The sequence below is a fragment of the Pelodiscus sinensis genome, chromosome 2, assembly GCF_052426305.1.
Source record: "Pelodiscus sinensis isolate ZL-2025 chromosome 2, ASM5242630v1, whole genome shotgun sequence".
NCBI lineage: Eukaryota > Metazoa > Chordata > Testudines > Trionychidae > Pelodiscus > Pelodiscus sinensis.
The window spans coordinates 255532481-255550251 of NC_143053.1; the positions used below are offsets into that span (position 1 = coordinate 255532481).

The 17771-nt window shown below is 47.3% G+C and overlaps 1 protein-coding gene across 2 annotated transcripts in view; it reads right to left on the reverse strand.

Annotated features, from left to right (window-relative positions):
- GUK1 (guanylate kinase 1) overlaps positions 1 to 17771 on the reverse strand; it is a 39487-nt gene that overhangs the window by 19515 nt on the left and 2201 nt on the right. The gene's annotated exons all lie outside the window — the stretch shown is intronic.

Sequence of the window (17771 nt, forward strand, 5' to 3'; positions counted from 1 at the left end):
GCCAAACCACATTTTCCCCCAGTATCTACCGTCTAGATACGTGTCGTCTCTTATGCCAACAGAACAGCTTGTATGCACATAAGGTAATGTTTGTTCACCACGTGCGTTTAATAAAGGCGACCAAACACACCTGCACCCCAAGCTCTCAAGGAAGTAAAACCGCCAAAGAACCAATTTTGCTCTTTTTCTCCCATGTGCACCAACTCCAGCTGAATCAACACTTCCTGATCTAAGCAACACACCGAGAAAAGACACACACACAAAGGATGCAGCTTGGGAGGGAGGAGGAAAGAGAATCCGACTCTGCCATAAAACACTTGAGTCACAGGGTCAGAGAAGTAAAAAAAAGAACTGACCCAGCCACTGTAGGAGTTGCCCCAGAATGTTCATCGTGAACAAGCTGAACTGCTCATTTCGTGTTGGACATTGGGAAAAACGGCCTGCCTGTCAGGGTGGTGAAACACTGGAATAAACACTGCAGGGAGGTTGTGGAATCTCCATCCCTGGAGATATTTAAGAGCAGATCGAACAGACACCTGTCAGGGATGATGTAGACAGTGCTTGGTCCTGCCAAGAGGGCACAGAGCTTGACTTGATGATCTCTCGAAGCCCCTTCCAGTTCTAGTGTCCTATGATCCTACGATTTCAGAGAGGAAAAACCCAGGGAGACAGGCTTGTCTAGGTAGACTGGTAACACATTGCAGAGGCTGCGATTTTAAATCCTGCCCAAGTTGGTAGTCCTCAATCCCATTGCCCTCGGACAGCTGTTTGCTTCTCTCAGTTGGACAAGAGTTCACAAAAGCCTCCTTCCACCGTTAAGTAGCCGACAATCTCAGCAGAGGATGGAATGGGCCAGCGTATTGACACAAAGGGGGAGCAGGAGGGGGGGAAATCAACTAGGCGACTAGTCCTTAATATCCTTAGTGAGGACTTCCATCTCTAGGGCTATCAACACTGCATGTTCATCAGGACTGAGTTTCCATGAAAGCTTACAAGAAAAGTACATGAACATGCTGCAACCTTTTGGATGCTGCTATGAGGGTAGAAACACTGCGACCTTGGAGAGAGTGGGCCACTGTCTCCCTCTAGTGGTTGAGCCACACAAGGGGATAAGGGTCTACTACAGCTACAAGATGGAGGAATTACTCAAGCTTCAGCTCCAGTGGCAGAAGCTCATGTACTGAAGGTCACAGGTTCAAACTCCCACCAAGTCTCCTTCACTGAAAGGTAACACTCCCACCCCACTATTCTTCCACCACCTCCCCAAAATAGGATCCCAATGCATGTGCTGATCTCGGAATGCCCCTCTCTGCAGACCCTCTTTTAGCTCAGCACCTGCAGGCGACTCTCAGCAAGGATCGTACTCTCCTGCAGGGGACAGGGCTGTTTCAGACAGAGGGTGGTCTAGGACAGGATCTGAGAAGCCCGCACAAACCAGCCTCTTCTCACACTTTGCAGGCAGCGATACTGAATTCCCCATCTCAGTGCTTTTCCTCCTGCCATGGGCAAGCCTAGCTCAGACCCCAACCTGGAAGATACGCAGCAACTCTATTCAGTCCCATTGTGACACTGCCTCATTGCATGGCCTTGGGCCACACAACCTACCAGCCACTGTTTGCTTGGGGGGAGTGTTCCCTTGCATGCTTTGCTGGGGAGTTAATCATTAGCCAATGTTCATACAAGGGCAGGTGAATTGCATCCTGTATTGGTAGACAGCACACCCCAAAGCAATCCTGCACTAGTAAGAGGTGCTGAACTAGGAAGATTCGGGAGTAGGAATGTGGATGGTTAACTTGTAAGCATCACCCTTACCAGGTGAGGCTTACCAGTTACTGTTAACCAGCTGGGCTGGAACCTGTGGGGAGGAGGAGAGGAGGCCTGCTAGCCCCCCACATGGTTAACCGGCTAAACATAACGTTTAACTGGTTAACGGATTAAATGGGATGCCATGTCGCTATTCAGCAGTTCATTTCAAATGTGAGACAACACAAAATGCACGACAGATCAAGCTAGCACTGATTTCTCTCCCCAAGTACTTTTCTGCAAGCAACAGGGGCTCTTGGAACGCGTTTTCTGCCCCATCAGTGGCGCTCTCCACTTTAGGCAGAGGTCAGAAGCCAAGCACCAGAAGCCTTTTGCAAACAGCCCTCGGCTCAATGCAGCCACTTCCAGATTTCGTTCCAGTCACGTACGCCCTGTAGGCTCGCCTCACGTAGCAGCACGGCGTCAGGGCAGGCAGAACAGAGCAGGCGAGATACTGGTGTCCTCCCCCAACTCCAATGCACAGCTCCATGATCCATCTCGTCACTATATTTATAAATTCAGACAGCTCCAAAACCAGCACATGGATCCTCCATAGACCCTATGCAGGGTACCTTGCCTTACCAGGCACTCGCCTGACAACTACTAAACTACATAGAGGTAAGCAGGAGACTGACCCCGCTATTGGGGGGAACTTTCCTGGCGTCTACACGACCCCGGTGGAATTGGCTAGTGAAAGGATCTGAGTCCCTGCTCCCCCTCCCTTTACCCCAAAATAGCTTGGTCCAGGATTCCTCGGGGCTCGGCCCCTAACCTTGTGGTGGTCACCTCGGGCAGGGGTTGGGCTGTCCCCATTCTGGGGTGCTCTCTCCGCACTGGCCGCTTCCTTGGCCCCCTGATCACTGGTTACCGCTCATGGCAAATAAAGTCTGTTCAGCAGCAACCGGTTTTTTAAAAAATGAAGAAGGAAAAATGGGAAAGGTGAGAGGAAAACCCGTCCCTCCTCCCCCTCCCATAAGCAGGTCACAGTCCTCCTGCCCAGGCTCTGGCTGTGCTGCAGGGATGCTGCAGGTTGGACACTTATTCCGGTGGTGGCCACTCGCCTTCAAGTGGCTGGACCCTCCTCCCCAGCATCAGCCTCCCAGCTGGGGTTATGATCCCCCTCCCCTGCAGGGCCTCTTGGCTGGTGGCATCTCCCTGCACTGGGCCCTCTGCCCAGAGCCCCCCCTCACTCTGCCCCAGCTGCTCTGGGCTGGGCTGCCTCCCGCCCCCAGGCTGCTTTTCTGGCCCCTCTGGCTCCAGCCCTGCTCCCAGCCTGGCTCTGCTCTCTGCACCATGCCCTGGCTCACTCGGTTTGGCTGGGCTCTGCTCAGGCCCCTGCACTCTCCTTAGCTCGGCCCCGCTGTCTGACCCAGGCACATCCAGCTCCCATAGCAAATGGGACACCTGACCCCCCCCCCCCATTGGCCCGCTCACCCTGTCAATCAGGCTGACCTGGAGCATTGGCCTCCTCCCATTGCTCCTGGGCACTGTCAGTCTCAGGGTCCTAATTTCCTATGAACCCTTCCCCTTCCGTTTGGTACTGAGGCTAGCCAGCCAAAATCCCCACTGAGTTTTAGTAAGGGGTCAACAATCCCCTTATATATACACACTGAAGAAGGGAATTTTTATATAAAAAAGAAAGTCTTGTTTGTACAGGATCATATCAACACAAAACGGATTTTATTATCCTTAGAAGAACTCCCAAGAAGTTAATTAAAAGCACTAATCAAGTAGGGACTGTACCATTTTACTCGTAAAATGTAAAAAACATAGCAACTGGAAAGGGAAGAGACGTTAGATTTATTATTTAATTTATTCCCCAGGATTTGATTCATTAGTGCTTTATCCTATCTACTTTTTATCACTTCCCTTAGCAATCCTGACAGTTAGAAAGCTTTTCCTGATATTCAACTTACACTATCTTTCCTTCCAGCCCCAAGTCTTTGGCGGAGTACCCACTACATTTCAAAAGTGACGCTAGCCGCCAGAGTGGAGAAGATGCATTCCCACTCACGTACCAACTACTGAAGAGGCAATGCAACGTTAATAGTTTGAGCAGAGGATGAGGAATAAGATGTCACGAGTTTTATTCCCAGCTCTGCTGCTAACTCACTTTGTGAACATGCACAAGTCTCTCTCTCTGCCTCGGTGTCCACTATTCCCATCCGTAAAATAAGAAAAAGCGTAAATGAGAGGGTCATGACGAGGCTTAATTAAAATGTTTTTACAAATAATGAAGTTATGTAAATGCAAATTATTATTACTGTTTTGTTCTAGGAAAGCACTAACATAGAAGGCAGCTGTTTCCCCAGCCTGCCAAAAGCTGAATAGTAACTAAGGCCAGGTCTGTGCTAGACCCGGCAGTTTGGCTTAAGGTAAACAATTCCAGCTATGCAGAATACGTAGCAGAAGTCAGCTTACCTTAAGCCGAGCTTGGCAGCACCCCCACAGCAGTAGGACGATGGGAGCAAATGCTCCCATAAGCTTTCCTCACTCCTGGCAAGAGCAGAAGTACCAGACACCAGTGGGGGCACTCTCTTGAGTTCCATTTAGTGAGTCTTAACTAAATCAAACTCTGGAAGATCGATCTCAGGTGTTGCGATCTGCACAGTTAAGACATGACCTAAGACACTGGACCTTACAGGGCCACAGTTGTACCGCTGCAGCTGTGCTGCGGTAAAGTCTCACATGTAGCCAATCTACACTGATGAGATAGAAATCTCCCACTGGCATAATTCAATCATCCCGACCAACCCTCCGACCAACTCAAGTGCAAGCGAAGATGCAGTCCAAGTGATTTTTGTTTATACTGCCCAGTGTTATAGCTTTATCTTACACAGAGTCTTCCTGTTCTTGCTCTATCTGCAAGCCATTAACAGAGAGCTACCCAAAAACTGACACTCAAATGCCAGCGTGGATCTTTGCCACTTAGCTCGGCATGAGTAATTCACTCTCCACCACAGTATCCGCATGCTAACAAGAATTCCTTAGGCTGCCTCAAACACAGAAATATTTAATCTCCTGCTTATATATGCCAGTCAGGAGTACTTGGATATTTTCTAGTCTTGCTCTGTCTCCCCTCTTAAGTTTTCTTTTCTCTCCTCACATTTCTTTACCTATCCATTAACAAGTAACAGGAAAGGGAAATGCAAAGCAAACAAAACTGATTCCTGTAACTGCACTCTATTCAAATCAGATCCGGAAGGAGACAGAGATAATCATGGTTGCTTAAAACTGCACTGGGATATTTGCAGCATTCCCCAATGGTGTGGCTTACCTTTTACTTTTATGCCCTTTTGGTCCAAGTATGCAATCCAGGTCTTTCTAACAGCACCAAACAGGGAATGTGAGGGAGCAGACAGAAAGCTGAGCTATTTGTGAACCACCTAAATCTTTAATTACAGATTCCCCATCTTAAAAGAGCCAATGAAAACTCTCCACTGATCTTTAATCTTCTCCCGTGGGTTCTTCTACTCTCCTACTATTCTTATAGCTAAATCTCCAGGCATGCCTGGGTAACACTCTAGTAAATGCCAGCATATATCTTCCACATGAAACGATACACTGGCTTTTAAGAAATACAGAGGACCAACTTGCATGACTGCTTATACATAATTGATCTGAAATATTACACATCCATAAAAAACATCTCAGCAGCAAAGACACGTTTTTCTAGATCATGGGTTCCCAAACTGGGGGGGCGTGAAGAAATTCCAGGGGGGGCCCAGGGTGACCCAGCCTCCCCCCGCCATCAAGTTTTCCTTTTTTTTTTTTGCTCAACAAGTTTTACTGCTATTGGGGGGGGGGGGGGGGGGACACGTGAGGGTTTTTCAAAAATCAAAAAGGGGGGGGCATGATACCAAAAAGTTTGGGAACTACTGTTCTAGATGATCAAGTCCAATAGTGAAAGGATTTGCTATTTAATTTAATTTAAGAGGACATTTGAGCCTCCTTTGATTGCATTCTCAATGAGGATGCGAACAGGTAACTGGTTAACTGGTTACCAAGTAAGCATCACCCTTAATGGGTGATACTTACCAGGTAACAGTTAACTGTTACCCCAGAGCTGTTCCCTGCTTGCCACCTGCCATGGTGGAGTTGGAAGCAGCCAGGCTGTGCCCTACCCCACAGGGTCATTCCAGCCCTGCCTGGAGGGTGGGGTGTGGGGGTCGCTCTAGCCCAGCTATCTGGAACACCCCAACCCAGCCCCCCCTTGTTTAATCAGTTAACTGGTTAAACTTAACATTTAACCAGTTAACTCTTTAAACAGGATTTTACATCCCTAATTTCCAATGCTGAGCTCTCAGGCACAGCTGTAAAAAGACAGTTACAGTGTACATGGAAATTTTAGCAATCAAGATTTGGTTTTATCTATGCATTTCTCCACAGATACCAGTGTTACTGCAACTGAACAAAGCCTGAGTGTGATCTCAGTTACACTCTGGATTTACACTAGCAGCTCCGCTGAGTTTAATTTTACACTGGCTAACACAGACTCTGCAGCTACCAATACAATACAGCCCATTGCTTAGTGCTGTATGGGCACATGTTAGAGTCCATGTCCAGCTAAATCCTGCATGCAGAGGAGGTTATTTTTATAACCTAATCTGAGTCATTACCTTGACTCTCACTATAACACAACTTCAGAGGGCAGCCGAATTAGTCTGTAACTGGAAAACACAACTAATAGTAGCACCTTAGAGACTAACAAAACATGTAGATGGTGTTATGAGCTTTCGTGGGCACAACCCAACACTACTGATTTTTAAATGCCTCGCGTCACTCCCCATTTCTATTTTCACCTTCGTGTGATCATACCAGTCTCCTCTAGCTGCTCTTTCTGCCACCCCCTATTTCTTTACGAGTTTTATAAAGGTCACCATAAATGTGTTTGCAGACCAGGAACAGGATCTATGCCTATAGCCAAGTCTACACTGGCTGGAGAAATGCCTTCGCACGGGCTGGGCTGTAGTTAGCACAGTTCAGTGCTACAAAGTGGACAATGGTTCTTTAGAACATAAGAATGGCCATACGGGGTCAGACAAAAGGTCCATCCAGCACAGTACCCTGTCTGCCGACAGTGGCCAATGCCAGGTGTCCCAGAGGGAGTGAATCGAAAGGTAATGATCAAGTTCTTTATATACAAGAACGACCCTTCTAGCCAAGATGGCGCTCAGAGTTACACCGGGAGCAGGGTCCAAGTGGTTTCCCAGCCCCGTTAAATTTCTGAATATTCTGGTAACAGTTATAAATATGGCTTTGCCCCTTAATCACATAACTCCAGGGACTGGCGCATGAAGCGTAACACCAAATATTGAAAGGGCCAGTAAAACGGTGATAACCCACATAAAAGGTGGGATATAACAACATGTGTATAAAAGCTAGTGCCGAGACCCTGCAGCAACTGCTGAATGTTTTTATATCGCACGCGCTGTGCTTACAACTGAATTTGCATATTACAGAAATGAGTTTCCTTGTTGAATTTGTATTGTTTGTTCTTCTGTTCATGGCAGCTACCCTGTTAGGAACAGCATGCTCCAGACAGAGTGCATGTGACTCAGAGCAGCAGGTGGGAAATTTTGCCTGTGCCCAGAGAATGGAAGACTCCTCTCTACGGAAGCTCCCGAAACGTCAGCACTTGATTTAATAGACTTGTCTTTCCAGAATGCAGCCTCACTCTCAAAGGTGCGAGATCAGCATTTATTGGGGGCTGGATGCCCCAGAGCCTTCCACCTGTAGCTCTCCAATTTGTATCCTGCCCAGCAGTGCAGGGATCGGAAGCTGTTCCTGTTTAACAGATGCTGATGGCCCCTATTTGAGATGAGCTGGGCAAGCCTCAGCTTTCACATCCAGAACTCTCAGCTATGCTTTGCATTCGAATGTAAACTTCTCAGGAGTTTGTCTGTCTCTCGCTTGGTGGTTTTTTACATTGCCCTGAGCAGCAGCAAGACTGCCTGCAATAGGGGCAAAAACTGCCTTTATGTAAATCTGACAACACTATCACACCCGTACACAGAGGCAATAAGAAGGAAGAATCCAGAACTTTGGTGCCTATTCAAAAAAGCATGATTTAATTCTTTGTACGGTCCCCAAATCATGTGAATTGTCCATCTCATAACAGGGATTTGAATCTCCAAGTAAATCAGATGGTCAAATCTTGATGTACAGTAAACTTCCGATAATCCGGCACCTTTAGGACCCAGGGGGTGCCGGATTATCAGATATGACGGACTATCAGAAGTGGGGGCTATGAGGGGTCTGGGGTGGGGTGGGGGGATGCTACCCCAGACCCCCTCATAGCCCTCCCTTCTGATAGTCCAGCTCTGCCCCAGGAGTCCCCGATTCAGCCGCTGCTGGTCAGTTTCAGCAGCGGCTGAATCAGGGGCGCCTGCAGCAGAGCAGCTGGGGTGCTGCTGGGTTGGTCCGGTAGCGCCGACCCTTGGCGCCGCGAGACCAACCCGTCAGCACCCCAGCTGCTCTTGGGGCGCCTGGGGCAGAGCAGCTGTGGTGCTGACAGGTTGGTCCCACAGCGCCGCTCATTGGCGCTACTGGACCAACCCAGCAGCACCCCAGCTGCTCTGTCCCAGGTGTCCCCAAGTCAGCCGTTGCAGAAACTGACCAGCGGCTGATTCCAGGAAGCTGGGGCAGAGCAGCTCTGTCTCGGGCTTCCTGGAGTCAGCTGCTGGTCAATTTCAGCAGCGGCTGAATCCGGGACATCTGGGGTGCTGCTGGGTTGGTCCAGCAGCCCCAAGGGGCAGCGCTTCTGGACCTACCCGGCAGCACTCCAGCTGTTCTGCCCCCTGCTTCCCGGATTCAGCGCTGATCAGTTTTAGCAGCGGCTGAATCGGGGAAGCTGGGGGCAGAGCAGCTCCAATGGTCCGGCTGCCCGGAGCACTTCCGGGTTCCTGATGGTGCCAGACCATCAGGAGTGCCGGACCGTCAGATGCCGGACCATCGGAGTTTTACTGTATATGGGATTCTGACAGGCCAACAGGTCAGAGCCATGGGCCAGTTCATTTGTGTGTAAATATCAAAGAAATGTTAAGTGTATTATTTCACTTGAATACGAATTTGGTTCAAAGGAAACATGAATGATATCGTCTTCACTTATCTGTAATCAGTTGAACGCTACCGCATTATATTATGTATATGCCAGTATTTAATTAACTTTAGATCCAAAGTGCGGGTTAGTATTAAGATGAGAATTTACTTGATGTGAAGCTGCAGGAGAAAACTAATGAAGGATTGTTTCTGGCTATCATGTTGTGTTTATATTACATTTGCCCATCACTCCAGATTGGAGCCTTGAAATGCAAAAGATTTCTAACTTCAAAGCATGGGCTGCTGTTTTCAACAATACAAATTCAGACAATCCACACGTGCTATTCATCAAAACCTGCGTAGGTGAAGACACGATTCTGATTTTCTTCTGTGAGCAGGATCTACAAATACTGGTTTAAGAGAATGATCCTGAATCTCTGAATATGCACTTATGTAATATGCAACCAGTATGGGGTGTCGGCCCTGTTTTCCAACAGTTTGACCTGAGATTGGTATTCACAGTTGTGAGGCAGCGCGACAGAGCATACAACCGAGTCCTTCGCTGCTGTTGGTATTTTGGAGACATGTGCCCGGCATATGCCCGTTCTTCCCCCTCGAGCAAGCATGTTAACCAGTAGCATGAATAAATGCCTCCTAGACAGCTGATGAATATTTCACATCCATCCAAGCAGACTTCCACTGGAGTACTATATTCCATTGATTTTCATGGGGAATCTGCAGCACACTCTCTGGTAAGCCAAAGCACAGAAAGAATTCAGCAAAACTAGTACTGATTAGCAGAAGCTTGATGAGAGACATGGTAATGTAGCCATTTTAGGAGTAGAAAAGAAGATCAGAGGTCAGTTCTTCTACAGCCTCAAGAAAGGTTGCTGGATTAGACACCTTTAATCTCATTTCCTATTTTTAGCATGTTCTTTATAAGCTCTACGTCAACACCCTTCTACACTATGGGACAATTGGTAAGGCCTTCAAATCTCAGCAAGTCAGTCTGTTGAAGATGCAAATAGGGAGAAAATTAGCACTCGGCATTGTTGCCCTTCCAAGACATCATATAGCATAACACGCTACCTTCCCTTCAGGCCCAGTCTGATAACTGAACAGTAAAATATCATATGCTGTCATCTAGAGTAGGGATGTTAAATGGTGTTTAATCAGATAATCTATCGACCAGTCGATTAGTTGATAAGGGGGGAACTGCAGAGCCACAGAGGGCCCCAGGAGCTAACCCCACTGCGACTCTGCCTTTTAAATGTATTAAGAGTCACCAGGCTCTTAATACATTAAAGACGCTAAAGCGCAGCGCAGGGGACCAGGCATGAGCCAGGACAGCTGATTCCCAGCTGATGACCGGTCCCCACTGCTGCACTTGTACTTTTTAAATGTATTAAGAGCTGCTGGCTCCCTCCAGCACCAGCTCCTGCTCCCACTCCCCTGCCCTTGATGCCTCTCTCTAATACAGGCAACAAGGGTGGGGAGGGGGGTGGAGAAACAACTAGTCAAGTCACTAGCGGACTGTCCAATAAGCATATGCTTATCGGATAGTTGACTAGTCACTTACATCCCTAGTCTAGAGGAAGGCAGTTTAGCGTGGGGCACACTATAAAGCAATTGTAGACAGCAGTGTGCAACTGCCAGCAGGGGTGTTTAGCAAACAGAATTGCTGCTATCCGTTCACATGCCGAGATATATTTAATTAGTATTCTGACAGCAGAATGGCCTGTGTAAAGCTTTAGCATTTTTCCATTGTGAACGGCAGCTGCTCACACATTACGCATAAGAGACAAGGAAGTAATCACAAGCCATGCACATTAAATTCTATCCCCCGAAAGGTTCGACCTCTTCTAGGCCTCTAGACTTTTGTCAGGTCACTTGAAAGACAAGAGTATTTGCACTAAGTTCTCACTAATCACAGTGCTAATTGGTTATGGCCAGGTCTCCACGGGTGGAGAGAATCAATGCAAGATCTGCAATTCCAGCTACAACAATTGCATAGCTGGACTTGATGCACCTTACGTCGATTTTCAGGGATGACCCCAAAGCAGGAGGGTAAGAGTGCCGTGGATGCAGTTAGCTTTCGATTTAACGAGTCTTTACTAGACCCACTACATCGAATGCCTGAACTGCTGCAACATCAATCTCCCTGACAGTGAAGATAACCCCCAAGTCATTCCCTCCAGATAGAATGGTTGTTTGGAAGTGGTGATGGTAAAGTTAAAGGACCTGTACAATACCACTGAGTTAGTCAGCTCCTCCTCAATAATAAACCTCCAACATCAGGATTTTATAACACGGCTGAAAATTCATGCTGGGTTGGAATTTGGCATATTTATGTCCCAGCATTGCCTTAAAATAAAAATACGATACCAACTTCTCAAAGAGACTTCAGTTTCTTATGTTGCAGAAAAGCAAAAAGAAGCAGAATATTTTAAAATAATTACAGATACAATTTTTGCCATTGTTTAGGTCAAAATTTCCTGGGTGTATTTGCATTGAAAGTGCACTCAATAAAGGAAAAATATTTAACACACAAAATTATATATACACACACCTGCACACTCACAAAGCACTTCACAATACCAGAGAGAAGCACTTAAGTGCTCTGAACTGCAGAGGGGAAATAGATGTTACCATAAAACACACACACAATACATCTCCTGGAATTCGCTGAACAACAAAGGGAAAATATCCAGAACAGAATGGTTGTGGGAACTACTAAAACATGAACTTGTGTTAAGATAGAAGGAAGCCGAGTTCAAAGTCCCCAGACTGGGGCGAGTAAAAAGCAAGGTGCTAAATCTTTGGACAATGTGAATATCCATTATATTAATTCATCCTTAGCTCAATTTTAGAAGCATTTTATCTATCTATCCATCCATCCAGTCAGAGACCTGGGGGTTTAGCTCGTATAGTTACTACTACAGAAGTGTAAAAAAGTACAAGCTAAATAACCCCACTGCCTGACCCGTATTGGCTTAGGTACTTGTTGGACTCCAACTCCTCACTAGGGATGTAATGGTGTAGTTGATTAACTGATTAATCGATTAATTAATAAGCAAAAGCTTACATGTTAATGCTACAGACAGCACGTATTTCCCCTCTCCTCCCCAGCCAGTAAATTTGTTAGCAGGCTGGTCAGCAGCACCCGGCTCAGTCCTAGCTCTTTCCAGGTCTGGGACCAATCCCTGAGGCATTTAAAGCGTATTAGGAGCCAGCCAGGCAGGCAGCCCAGCTCAGTTCTGGCTCATGCCTGGTATGGGAGCTTAGCCCCGCCCTAGGACAGCGGCTGCTATCACCCTGCGCTTCTGCCTCTGTACCAGAGGCAGCACCATGGAGCAACAGGCAGCCGGTCCACGAAGGGAGCTGGTTTTTAAAGTGGATCTCCCCAGCACCCTGAGCTGCTGCCTCTGATACAGGGGCCACAGCGTGGAGTAGCAGGGGGCTCCTCAGGAATGGGGCCAGAGCATAATGGCTGCCAGCCCTACCCCCTGGGCCTATAGAATAGTCGAGTAACCAATAAGATTCGTGAGGTTAATTGACTATTCAATTAGCTGATATTTAACATCCCTACACCTCACTCTGCTGTCTCTCTAGAACGACATTTGCCACTTTTTATGTCCCAGACAGGTATCGGAAAATGTCCATTTCTGATCTCTGCTCCAGGACCACTAGCTGCAAGTGACTGCTGGTCTTAAAGAGATTTAGTCAGGTCTGCTCTCCAAAAAAGTGTTTCTAAGTCATTGCACAGTGGAGTGCAAGACCATTGATTTGAAGACTTTCTACTCCAGTCTTTCATTGCTACCATGTCATGATTTTAGCAACTGGCTGCTCCTCATGGTCAGCTGTGGACCGAAACCTCTACTTCCCATCACACGTCTGCTTTCAAGAGAGGTACAGTGTTCACTGCTCGCCTTATGAGTCACAAGATAATGAACTTTCCGCCTATCACGGGTTCTCTCAGCCTGGCAATGCTTTCTTGGACTGGGTCCAAGAACCTTCCAGATCTCGGATCCTTTTAATTTTCAATCCTTGCCAAAGAATAGAGTCCTAAAAATAGCTTAGTTTTTCAAATTTCTAAAATAGGCAAGATCCTTGTAATTGCTGCATCCTGCACCTTCTCCGGTGTCTAATATAACCTGTCGCAAGAAACACAGCAAGAAGGCTCACGTGTATCTCTCTGAACATGGCTATAGAGTAGACACACATCAGGCTCTCACACTGAGCTCTGATCACTTTGACCATTTACATGCCTGGGCTGCTTTAGCCTGTCATCACCTCCCCTCTACCGGCTCTGCATGCTAGCAGTTAAGTGAATCTAGGATGAGATCAGAGGATAAGTAGTTTCACTTAGCTCTCAAAACACTGAGCAGAATAGGAGCAGGGCGGGGAGGAGGGGAGAGCAGCAATGAAAGAGAGTCCTGGAAAGGACCTTCCCAAAGGCGGGGAGGGGTTTAAAAGCACGGTCTCCTTCCGTCTGTCAATGCAGCGGAAAGGGGATGGGAATGTGGTAAAACTAAGGTGTGACTGGTACTAATGTGGACTATCCCAGGCTTATTCTCTTGCTCTAAGACACACAGAATAGAAAGGGCTGGCCCATCTGGCTAGTGGTAGGGCAGTGCTCTGTTAGTCAGGGGTCAGAGTCCTGCTCCTTACTCCCCAGTTGATGCAAGGGCAGTGAGGTTGATCAGCCCCTTGGCAGAAAGGAATGCTGTGGGTCACTCGACAGCTCCCAAGGGGAACAACAGGCTCTGGAGGGAGAAGCATCAGAAGCACCATGAAGGGCTCTAAGACTTTTACAAAGAACACTGAATGGTTCCCAACCTATTTTATAACAGGATGTCCTTCCCATATAGTAATGTGGGATGGGCAGGCTGGTTGAGAAACCTTGCACAGTAAGCATGTGTTTGGATTTCAATATAAACTACTTTCCTGTGCCTCTCATTAAGGATGTAATAGTGTAGTTGATTAACCAATAAGCAAAAACTTCTAGGTTAATGCTATAGACTACTCACATTTCTCCCTCCCTTCCTCCCGACAGTAAATTCGTTAGCAGGCTGGCCAGCAGCCTGGCTCAGTCCTGGCTTGCAGATGGGTCCAGGACCTACCCCCGCTGCAGCTCTGCATTTAAAGTGTATTAGGAGCCAGGCGGGCAGACAGCCCAGCTCAGTTCTGGCTCATGCTGGTCCAGGAACTCAGACCCACCCCTGGATATGGGCTTCTGCCTCTGTATCAGAGGCAGCAGCGTGGGGCGACACGCAGCCAGTCCACACGGGGAGCTGGTTTTTAAAGTGGCTCCCCTCACAGATCAGCTCCCGCTGATACAGAGGCAGCAGCATGGAGTGGTGGGGGCTCCTCAGGAGTGGGGCCAGAGCACACTGGCTACTGGCAACCCCCCTTCCCCCCCCCCCCCCGGGCTACAGAATAGTGGAGTAACCGATATTCACGAGGTTAACCGATATTCAATTAACTGATATTTAACATCTCTACCTGTCATCCAAGTCGTTTTAACATCAATAGACCTCAAGATAGCCTGCTGGCAACAAGCTGAAAGGAAACACAAGCTTCCACTGTCTAGCTATATGGAAATAATTTAGTAGAAAGGCTCTGAAAAGCTGACGAGAACCCCCATCATCACCAGATCACAGCATGCTTTTTAATTAGATCCCTTCGTATGTAGCCACATTATTTAAATTAGGAAATATAAAGAGCCTATTTGGCCCATGTTAACATACGGTCTGATTCTCAAAGGATATATAACCACAGAGCCACATAAATAGATGGCAGTGAACATGCCTAACTGTACTCCCAGATGCAGTCTACAGTAATTAGATATTTGCTGCTTCAATTGTTTCTATGCTGGGCTTAATTAAATCAATAAAATCCCTTCCTCTCAACTTAAAAGACAAGATAAAAGCACGATTAAATATCCAATTGCAACTTTAAAACTCCACATCACAGTAATTGTTACTTGGCACTTACGGTGGACATTTCATGTTCAAAGAAGCTTATCAAATGTTAATTAATCCTCAGAGCACCTTTGTGAAGCAGGAATTACTATCTCCCTTTCCCAGATGTGGAAAGCTATGACAAGCGTTGGCTGACTTGCCCAAGATTACAGCGGAAATCATCTAGGAACTGTAAAACCAGTTCACAGTTGAGGCTTGCAACCACCACATACAAAATCTGCAGGGGGTTAACTAAAATCAGTTTTGAAATCAATGCATTTCAACCAGCAAAAACCATTCTGTGGGCACAGCTTTATGAATTCGTAGATTAAGCAAGAAGGCACCACTGTGTGATCCTCTAGTCTGGCCTCCAGTATAACACAGGGCACGCATCAAAGAACCACAGAAATGTAGGGCTCCGACAGGACCCTGAGTAGTGAACAAATCCAGCCCCCTGTGCTGTGGCATAAGAAAGGCCAAAAGGTTCATCTAGACTTGTCTTCTGATAGTAGCCAATGCCAGATGCTCCAGAGGGAATGAATAGAACAGGGAATCATCAAGGGACTCCTCCCCTGTCACCCATTCCCAGCCTCTGACAGACTAGGGACACCATTCCTGCTCATCCTGGCTAATGAGCATTGATGGACCTAGCCTCCATGAATTCATCTACCAGGGCCAAGTAAACCTAGACCATCCTTGACAGGTGTTTGTCCAGCTTCTTTTTACAAGTTTCCAATTATAGGGACTCCATGACCTTGTTTGGAAGCATATTCTAGTGCTTAACTACCCTTATTGTTAGAAAGTTTTTCCTAATAGCCAATCTCTAGCTCCATAGCTGCAGATTAAGCCCATTGATTCTTGTCCTACCATCAGTGGACATGGAGAACCAACCCAGCTGGTGATACTGCCACACAGTTGGATAAGGAAGGAAGCCTCTGGAAAGGCCTCATAGTAATAGCATTACTGGGGGGAGGGGGCAGTGATGGAAAGGTGGCTGTGAACCAGTGAGAATCAAGTTACAGAGGGAAGATACAATTGGAATGGAATAAATACCCTATGTTCTCTACAGTTTTTGCAATTTATTCAAACAGAGAAACACATGAAGAGTTTCTCTTAAACACAATGTTTAATGTTTGCTGCAACTTGACAAAAAGGTTAACAACCCATTCAGGAAATACAGTGGGGTCTTCTAAAGCACGAGTCTGTGCCAAGGGACTCCTCTTTAAAGCATATGTTGGTGGCAGATGCATTAGATTATATTAAAATGCCTGACCTAGTCAATTATTATGTGGGTCGCAGACTCTGTTCGCAAATGCAGACACCATTAACGTCAGTGGGGGCCCCAGCTACACATTACAGTTCAGTCTCACAGGTTGTACTAGTTAAGAATACGCTGGGTCCAAGAAGATTCTCCTCACATGAACAGCAAGGATGAGAACATAAGAACGGCCAGACTGGGTCAGACCAAAGGTCCATCTAGCCCAGTGACCTGTCTGCCAACAGTGGCCAATGCCAGATGCCCCAGAGGGAGGGAGCAGAACCTCTGTCATATCTCCCCGAGTCTCCTCTTTTCTAAGCTGAGAAGTCCCGTTTTTTAATTTGTCTTTATACGGGACCCGTGCCAAACCCGTAATCATTTCTGAAGTTTTTTTCAATCGCTCTAGATGTTTAAATGGGCACCTTCCTTTATTGAACATAAATGTCATGAAAGAACCATAAGCTGATATAAAAAAGAATTCTCACTCACAGGGGACATAGAGCTTGCTGGGCCAGGGATCTGGGTCTCCTTATGCTGCAACTGTTGACCCTGTTATTGCAGGGTGCTCAACGTACAATACTCAGTGTGAAGCGAAGTCTCCAACCTCCCGGTGCCATTAAAAAATTCACGATGAGTGCAAGGAGATCCCTTCACCATGATTCCAAATGGCCATTTCGACTTTGCCTTTCCCTACAGTTTCAGTTACACATGCTGCTGCTGCTTTTTAGGGATGTTAAATTTAGATGAATTGGCTAATTGAATAGTCGATGCAATCTGCATCAACTATTCGATCAGTCGATTAAGTGCAGCTCTGCCGTTGAAGTGTAGCAATAGCCCCGTGCTTCCTGCAGCATTTCAAAGCGGCAGCACCGCATGAAGCCTGGAGTCTGACCCCAGGCTCCACGCAGCACTGCTGCTTTAAAGAATGCCCTCCTCTTCCCACCCCTTGCTGATAGAGGCAGCTGAGGGGAGGGAGGAGGGACAGTGACTAGTCGACTAGTGTGTCGACCATCCGATAAACATTTGCTTATCAGATAGTCGATTAGTTGTTCACATCCCTACTGCTTTTCACAGCCTGCTCTGTGCACAGCTAAACAAAGACATTTCCCTGCCAGGGGGCTGGAGAAGTGACAGGATAGGGGATTCTCCTTCACTTCAAACACTACTGATCAAGTGTTGACTGTGCAGTCAGAACAGTCTGAAATTGCCATACCAAGTAGACGTTTGTTATAACTACTCTCCCCGTACTGGGTTTGGTATCACCCATGCCCAGTCTGTGAAGTGCTTCAGGACAGGAGCTGTCAGAGACATTTAAAATGCCAATAGTCTGTAACTATCACAAACCTAGAAGAGAGTTCTCCCCACAGCTCAGCCAGAGGGTAGGACCGGAAAGGAGAGGGAGCCTGTGGAGAAAGGGGTTCTTGGTGCTCGGGGGGAGCTGAGACGGGAGCTGGGGGAATCCCGGGGTGCACATGGAAGTGGAAGCTGGGGACCCAAGGGTGCACGTGGAAAGGGGAGCTCAAACAGGGAGCTAGGTGAGGAGGATCCAGAGGGAGTACTAGGGATGGGTCTGTGCTGGGGGAAAAGAGAGCTGATGTCAGGAGAGCTGGGGGAGCACTAGTGATGGGGTTGTATTAAGAGCTGGGGCTCTGGGGAACAGGAGTGCTGAGGATGGGGCTGTACTGGGGGGGAGGCAAACAGGAATT